The sequence below is a fragment of the Gopherus evgoodei genome, chromosome 1 (assembly GCF_007399415.2).
Source record: "Gopherus evgoodei ecotype Sinaloan lineage chromosome 1, rGopEvg1_v1.p, whole genome shotgun sequence".
In the NCBI taxonomy this organism is placed as follows: domain Eukaryota; kingdom Metazoa; phylum Chordata; order Testudines; family Testudinidae; genus Gopherus; species Gopherus evgoodei.
Window position 1 is genome coordinate 76995258 of NC_044322.1, and position 8182 is coordinate 77003439.

At 42.1% G+C, this 8182-nt stretch overlaps 1 protein-coding gene across 3 annotated transcripts in view; it reads right to left on the reverse strand.

Moving 5' to 3' along the window:
* Window positions 1–7762, reverse strand: part of KLF12 (Kruppel like factor 12) — a 377128-nt gene extending 369366 nt beyond the window's left edge. For 2 of the 3 annotated variants that reach the window (XM_030566492.1, XM_030566477.1), the window contains exon 1: window positions 7351–7401. The gene's annotated coding sequence lies outside the window, so the exon portion shown is untranslated. Of the gene's footprint in view, window positions 1–7350; window positions 7402–7545 lie in introns of those variants that run through there. The other variant, XM_030566483.1, reaches the window with a different exon arrangement.
* Window positions 7763–8182: the final 420 nt, after the last annotated feature.

Below are 8182 nucleotides of genomic sequence, written 5' to 3' on the forward strand. Positions count from 1 at the left end.
TGGCCTAAGGGCAGATGTAGTGGGAACCAGGAAGAGATCATAAATTAGAATCTTAACTCTTCCACTCATTTGTGTTGATAATTCTGTGCACTTCATTACTTTGACTATTGAGCAAGACCACACATTAATTAGGAAGCAGGCAAATATCATTACCCCATTTTACATATGGGACAACTGAATTATTATTTAAGGTCACCCCTGGCAGAACTGAGAATAGAACTCTGTCTCTAAAATGACAGATCTAAATCTCATTTACTTTGATGCACTGTTTTTCAGAATCGAGGTGACTGCTTGTGTTGCATTTAAGGACTATAAAAGCAGCAAAGAATCCTGTGGCACCTTATAGACTAACAGACGTTTTGGAGCATGAGCTTTCTCCAAAACGTCTGTTAGTCTATAAGGTGCCACAGGATTCTTTGCTGCTTTTACAGATCCAGACTAACACGGCTACCCCTCTGATTTAAGGACTAGTACATACTCACCGCCAGAGCCAGGAATAGAACCCAGGATTCCCAGAATTGCTCTGCTATCTAGCAATTGGTTGTGTAAGCCAGTAGCAAAGAACATATCTGAGACCTCTCTAGTAGTTCGTTCACGTAAAGGAGAACAGCCTGCACTTGGGTTCACGAGGTATTGCTTGGAGTGGTGGATCTAAAGCTCCTGGGTTCCAATACTACTGATGACTCAACTGGGGGTAAATATGGTATCCTATGATAGAATTCTCATTTTCAGTTCTCTTTTCAAGACCTAAGCGGTTACATTTTAAAAAACCATTAAAATGTTTATGGTTGAATAGTCATGTGCTAAGACGTTAGAAAATACCAAATTAGGGTTGCCTGTGTCACCTTATTTCAGTATCATTGTACCATAATGCATACGCACAGTCTTTAATTACATGATCACATATTATTTCTTACAGGACCCTATACAAGCAGCCTTAATTCTGGCATTTCATAACTTTTGAGTTCTTGACTTTGCAACCTTTAATGTATATAATAATAATCAGCAACATCACTTACACTGGCAAATCCAGCCCTTATCTCTGCAGCTGTAAAGGCTCCCTTGACAAGCCAACCAATACAGTTATGGTGTTGGAAACATGATTCGGGGTAATCAATATGAAGCCTGAGGACAAGCTGCATTGGGACTCCCCACAGAACAGTGTACAGGGGCAAGGAGGGGCAGTGCCAAAGAATCCAGTGCTACACTGATTTTAGTATTTTGCTCTGAAGCAGGGATACAGTGCGTCCATAAAATCTACTTCAAACAGTAGGCTGTAGTAGATGAGTTGAAGTAGATTTCCTTGAGTGGCCTGGATTCTGGGGACTGGCGGTAGATACCAGTAGACAAGAGAGGATTCTATCACCTAGCAGAGATACCCAGCACGCAAGTCTACTACTTTGGCTGGTTCTGATCCCTAGATTTGGCCTATCTTTATCTTACCTCTTCAAAAACAAATTTACAAGCACCAATAAATTAGTTCTTCCCCGTAAAGTAAGTATTACCACATATATTTCTATATTCCATTAGCCCAGGGGTCGGCAACCTCTGGCACAAGGCTTGCAAGGGCAAGCACCCTTGTGGGCCAGCCAGTTTACCTGCCATATCGGCAGGTTCGGCCAATCGCAGCTCCCACTGGCGAAGGTTTGCCGCTCCAGGCCAATGGGGGCAGCGGGAAGCCATGGCCAGCACACCCCTCAGCCCATGCCGCTTCCCGCTGCCCCCATTGGCCTGGAGCGGCAAACCGCAGCCAGTGGAACCTGCAATCAGCCGAACCTGCGGACACGGCAGGTAAACAAACTGGCCTGGCCTGCCAGCGTACTTATCCTTGCAAGCCACGTGCTAGAGGTTGACCACCCCTGCATTAGCCCCACGTCGCAGATAGAGAAAATAAGATGGAGTAGTTATTTGTGCAAAGCCACAAAGCGGTGCTGCCAGGATTAAAACTAAAGAGTTTCAAACTCCATTCTTGCATTAGGCCACATTCTCTGTCATACACAGGCAAGATACAGACAACAACTATTCCATGAAAATGCAATACTTACCTTGTGCATTTCTCACAGCTTGATTCTGGCTGAACCACTCCAAGTCTGTGGTACTTACCACAAACCATGGTAAATACAAAAAGAGCCTATAGTGGAATGCAAGGTGGTAACACACACCAGGCCTAGTATGTTTCCATTATGCAGAGTAGTCAAAGTTGACCTCATAGCAAAGCTAATTTTACGCTCGTCTCATCTCATCTCAAAAAATTATTTTAACAATTTTTTGTAATCAAATGATTTACTCTGTATAATAATAAAAGACTTCAGCATAGACAACCAGGGGAAAAAAACACACAGAATGAATTCACTGGAAAATACTGCAAAACCTTCATTCTGAAAAGAAGTTGTCCCAGTTTGCCCGCTTTTCCAATGGTCACTGATAAGTACTAGAACTAGAGTCAATGCTCTTGCCAAGATTATCAATAGAGTTATTTTTAGAGATATTAAAACTAAAACAGTCATTTTGACATTGTGATTCTTCAAATATTACTCTTTTGCTTATTTTCTAATCTAATGTGGCCTTTAAACAAAACAAAAAATCCCTTTCGATATGATTCAGTTGAGAAAAGAGGACTGTGTAATGTTCACTTTTTGAACCCTAGGTTCAGTCTCACTGGGTAAAGTTACACAGTGATCTTGATTGACTGAGCAACTCTGACCTATACTAAAATGTTTTTAGTACTGGGATAAAATATTCTGTTTCTCTTTTCCTAACATCAAGCCTGTATTTCATCTTTAAAAAAGCAAGTTATTTTCTTCAGTGCATGAGAAGTTTAGCCATTTCCTGCTTTCACATTTGCACTTTCAAGAGTCAGTCTTGACATAACCTAGCATATTCTGTTTAGGAATATAGGAAAAGCCCCGATATAACTGTTTAACTCTGTCTCACTAATGCTTGCTATGAAATGTCATGGCTTTTTAATATGTTTTCATCTTAGCTGGAGAAAGTGAGCATGTTTCTGTTTGAGCTCCTCCCCTTCCATGCACACACAGACTGCAGCTGTAGTAAACAACCACTAGCCAAGAGTTGAGAAGGTCAAGGCCTCAGTGCTGCACAAATATCAGTTTTTCAAAAAATGAAATCTAATTTGTTGGAAGGGGAAATTATTATTTTTTGTATATGGCACGAAGGTAAACCACAGTCATTTCCATTCAAACGGGGGGAGGGATGAGCCACAGATAAAACATTTGACAAAAATAATGTTAATTATTTTTCCATTCCTCTAACACAAAAGTTTCTTATCCATGGTACGCACACAGCTGATTTGACAAATATAGATATTTTCTCAAACACAATTGTGCCCTTAGGAAACAACGTCTGACATAAATGCAAGAGTATCAGATATATTTTTAAGATATATCTTCCTGCATTCCACCAGCAAAATGCTATCCCCTTTTTTAAGGAGTAGATCAGGAGGCTGGATAGCAATGTGAAATGCAGTGCAAGCCACACAATCTTCACAAACACAATCCTGCTGCTCCAGGGCATGATGGCTCAGCACAGGTTAGCATACACAGTGAACGTACATTGTTTCCTCTCTGCTCAGGAGCTGTACCCTCATTTTCATAACTACTGGATGTGACTTGGCACACCCAAGCCCTAACCATACCTCTAGGGTTGAATATTCCCCTCTAGAGCTTTCTTGGGGCCCAATCCTGCTCCCACTGAATTTAATGAGCATTTTGTCCATTGACACTACTATAATAAAAGGCCCTTGAGTGTTTGGGAGCACTCTACCCTGGTATACTCAAAGGAAAAAGGCTCCATGTAGTATTACTTGTATTGGGGTTTTACCTAGGCACAGCAGTCGTGGACCAAGACCCCACTGTGCTAGGCATTGTACAACGAACAAAAAGATGGTCCCTATCTCAAACAGCTTACAATCTAAGCCCCTTACCTTGCCCATTCCAGTGCATCATCACAGCAGAGGGCAGAATCAAGCCCAAAATATTAGTGGACCTCTCTTTTAAAGGGATAGCCAACTTGACTATTTTCTGCTCTGACTAGTTTCAACAAAAATTCTAATAGAGCAGCCTTTGAAGTGTACTAAATCTTAACAAAATTCCTTTTAAAATATTTACAAAATTTTTTCTACTTAGGTCAATTAAGAATCTTTACAACAACAGACAATATGCAGGTCTGAGAACACCACCAGCACCTGCCAGCCAGCTTCTACAATAACAGCAGCAGTAGCCATACAAGTAAAGTAGAAAAGGGAAACAAGAATCCTTCCTCCTGCTGCCACCCCACCTGCTAGGCACCCACTGCTCCTGGATGGCAGGGAGGAGACTCCAAGGAAGGAGAGCTCCCTGACCTTCACATCGACCTTCAATTTCTCCCCAGCCTCTACAATGCAATAGGAAGGAGAAAACGGAGGCTTTCACAGCACTTCAGGACAGGTTTTATCACTCCCTGCCCCAACACACTTCCTAAAGCTCCATTTTCATGAAAGGCCCATGTGAAGATGGGTGTTCCTGTGGCTACCCACTCTCTCCTGTCCCTTTTTGGCTCCAGGTGGGACTCCCTGGAAAAGCAGATACGCTCATTGCCCCAAACTCAGAAACTGCAGCAGCTCTGGTGCTTTGGGTAAATCCCACATGCTCCAGCACCTGGAGAAGGCGTGTGCATGTGAGCTCCTCCAGAGCAGCGAAAGAGGGTTGCCATTATGCTAGTGCATGATTCAGACAAGGCAAAATGACTATCAGCAAAACAGTTAAAATGAGTGTACATAAATGTAGCCAAACCCTCAATGAAAATGAAGAGGGGGAAAAAAAAAAAAGAGAATGTTGTATTTGCTAACTTCTTTCAGCAATGGTGGTCACAGGATTCATTTGGGACTCTAGATCAGTGATTCTCAACCAGGGATACACAGAGGTCTTCCAGGAAGTACGTATGCTCATGTAGATATTTACCTAGTTTTACAAACAGACTACATAAAAACACTATCAAAGTCAGTACAAACTAAAATTTCTTACAGACAAAATGAAAACGTAATTTTTCAGCAATAGTGTGCTGTGACACTTCTGTATTTTTATGTCTTATTTTGTAAGCAAGTAGTTTTTAAGTGAGGTAAAACTTGGGGTATACAAGACAAATCAGACTCCGGAAACGGGTACAATAGTCTGAAAAGGTTGAGAACCACTGCCTAGATGGTATAATATTTTCAGACAGTAATGAGATTTTTAAGTTAACTGTGTCCTGTTAAGAAGCTTTTAAAAAAAAAACACACACAGAATATATAAAAAACCAAGCATTCAGTCTAGATTTACTACAGCTTTAGATGATTAATAAAATGCCCATATCACCTCGTCTCCAATCAATTCAGCATAGTTACCAATTCTACACTAGCGGCTACTTTGCTGTTCCTTGTAACATTTTAGAATTGGAGATCAACCAGAAAATGGAGGTGATGCACCAGTACTATATAAAGCACCCTTGCAAAGTTGCAATGAATATCTGCCTGCCATGGCAAAAAATAAAATAAAATAAAATAAAAATCAATTTTATACCATGACTGATAATGAAAAAAAGATTTGGTTAACCACCTTGCAAGAAAAAAAATTGCCACAGACATGTAGAATTTTACAAGGCTGATATAAATCATGAAAGCAAACTAAACAGTTTATCTTCAATATCTTTTATAAAAACTGCTCATTTTTGTTCTGATTTTAAATGCATAAAATACGTATCTTAACATATCTGGCAATAGGTGGTGACAATAGCTACACATCGCATAACCCAGGTTTGAAGCTACTGCTTCTTGAAACTGAATTAATATTATGTTTCTGTAAATAACAGTTTAAAAAAAATTCTAACTGGAATACACCCAGTGTTTAAAAGTGACCACTCCTATTCACATTGCAAACTCCTGCACCACCCTGCCTGTCATCAGCAAAATTTCATGTCAGACCATTTACTTTGCCAAACAACTCTATCCTCCAGTAAGAAAAGGGAATGGAATGGTTTAGGTGGATTTACAGGGTGACGTTTGTTTGACTGGCACACGTCTGCTGTAGCAGTTCTATGCACATGCTTTTAATGTAAATATGAGTGTTTGTTTCCCCAGTATTGAAATGTAACTGGGAGAGAACAGTCCTTACTCATTTTTTTAAATAATCAGTTTGATAAAAAAAAATTTACTCACTAGAATTTCTTAAAATTATCTGTACAGAACAATTCTTTAACAATCTGAATACTTAAATTAGTAAGAGTGACAATACCAACTACATAGACTATTTATCCAGATTATACATTCCACTGTACTTAGACTTTAACTGAGCATAGTCAGTTTTTATCAGTTGAATTAAAGTTATTATTACTATTAAGATACACAGAACTGTAAGCTTTTTGTGAGGGGAGAGAAGACTAGACGAGGAGAGATGGAGGGAACATAGCACAAAGGATTTGGTACTTCCCCCTCCAAACATTCAGTTTAAATACACTATTAATCAGATCTGGCAAGTTATTTTTTGCCCTCAATATAAACAGTCACAGAAAGTTCCAATAATAACTCTATTATAAATAAAATCAGAATGGATTCCTCTTGCATAGAAGCCTCTTGCTTTAATACAAACTAATGTCACTGAGGTCAGCACTCACTCGTCAGGTTACAGAGCTTATAACAGACAAGCTGTGGTGGCTCCCAAGCTGACACTCACCACTCTTCATGACTGGTTTCAATGTAAAGTTCTCCCTTGTCAACTCTAGCTAGGTCCACTTTAATTGAAAAGAACAGCCATAGGCCATCCCCCAGCTACTTCCATGAACTATGCACTGTGGCAAGTGACAGTTACACATCATTACTACTGGAGACAATAATGACTGTAGCACAATGACCACTATTAATGCCAACAGTGTCATCCCCATCTTAACCCGTTACCCTCCTCCTCCAAATAACATGCACACAAACAGATTTTTCTGAATGGCAAACTAGAGCAGCAACCTCAAATTCAACATGACATTTATGTTTCCTTGCCACTGTCACTTACGTGACCAAGCAGTCCCACTCCCTGTGGACTACACGTTAGCATGCATTCTTTGACAAAGGTTTGGGGTTTTTTTAGTTTTTTTAAACATTCTTTTTACGGGTAATTTAATAAAAGCCCTGCACATATCCTGGTTTTGCAAAAGCTTCTCCCTCCTGCCCTCCAATGCTTGCCCCATTCGAGAGATCAGCCTTTCAACATTTTACAATAATGTAATGACAGCAAAATAAAATGTTATCTGAAAGCTGATTGATTGGGACAGCAAGAGAAAAAAAGAAAAGGTATGTTTATTCTGATAAGAAATGGAATAGGCACAGACCTGAGCAGAAGCTGCAGAGCAGGAGAAACTGTTTTCTTTCCCTTATACAGAGCACCCTCTCTCCCTCCTTCCCTCCCCCTCACTCACTCACACACACACACATTCACTCACACAGTCTCCCTCAGCTGCTCTATGCAGTTCTCAGGAAATGAATGGGGGCAACACAGAGAACTCTTGTACTTGCAAATGACTTACCCGCATCACATGATGTGATAAATGTAGGGTGGGCCAGTGGGTGGAGGCTTCAGAAACAAGAGAGGACACAATATAGCGCGGGGAGTCTTACCAGGGACGCATCGAATTGCACTGGGGGCCCGCTCGAGGAGGGGGAAAGGGGCTTGCGAGGCAGCCCTTTCTCCCACTCTCTTTGCCCTCCTCAGAGCAGGGAAGCAGAGGGGAGAAGGCAACCCAGACAAAAGGGCCCCCCTTTCTCTCCCCCAACAACAAACCAAGCCCCGCGCGCGGGCAAGTCCCTTTTCTGTCCGTGTGATGGATCAGCAGGAACTAAACTGCTTTGCTGGCATGTAATGTGTCCCCCCTTCCGCCCGCCCCCCAAAACAATCAATCGGGGGAGGAGCAAGAGGAGGAGGGACCGTACAGCTGCGGCTCTGGTCGCTGAAGTCCCCGGTGCGCGGCCAGCCCCTCCCCATCCTGAGAGGTGGGCTGGGAACACCCACCGCCGGGCCGGCGCGCTAGTGCCTCTCGCTGCTGCTGCGCCGGGACCGGCTCCGGCTCCGGCGCCGAACGTGCCCTTGTCGCTCGTGCACACGCTCGCGCTCCGCCTCAGAGGGCCCCGCGAGCGTGTGTCACCGGGCTGCACTGGGAAGCCGTC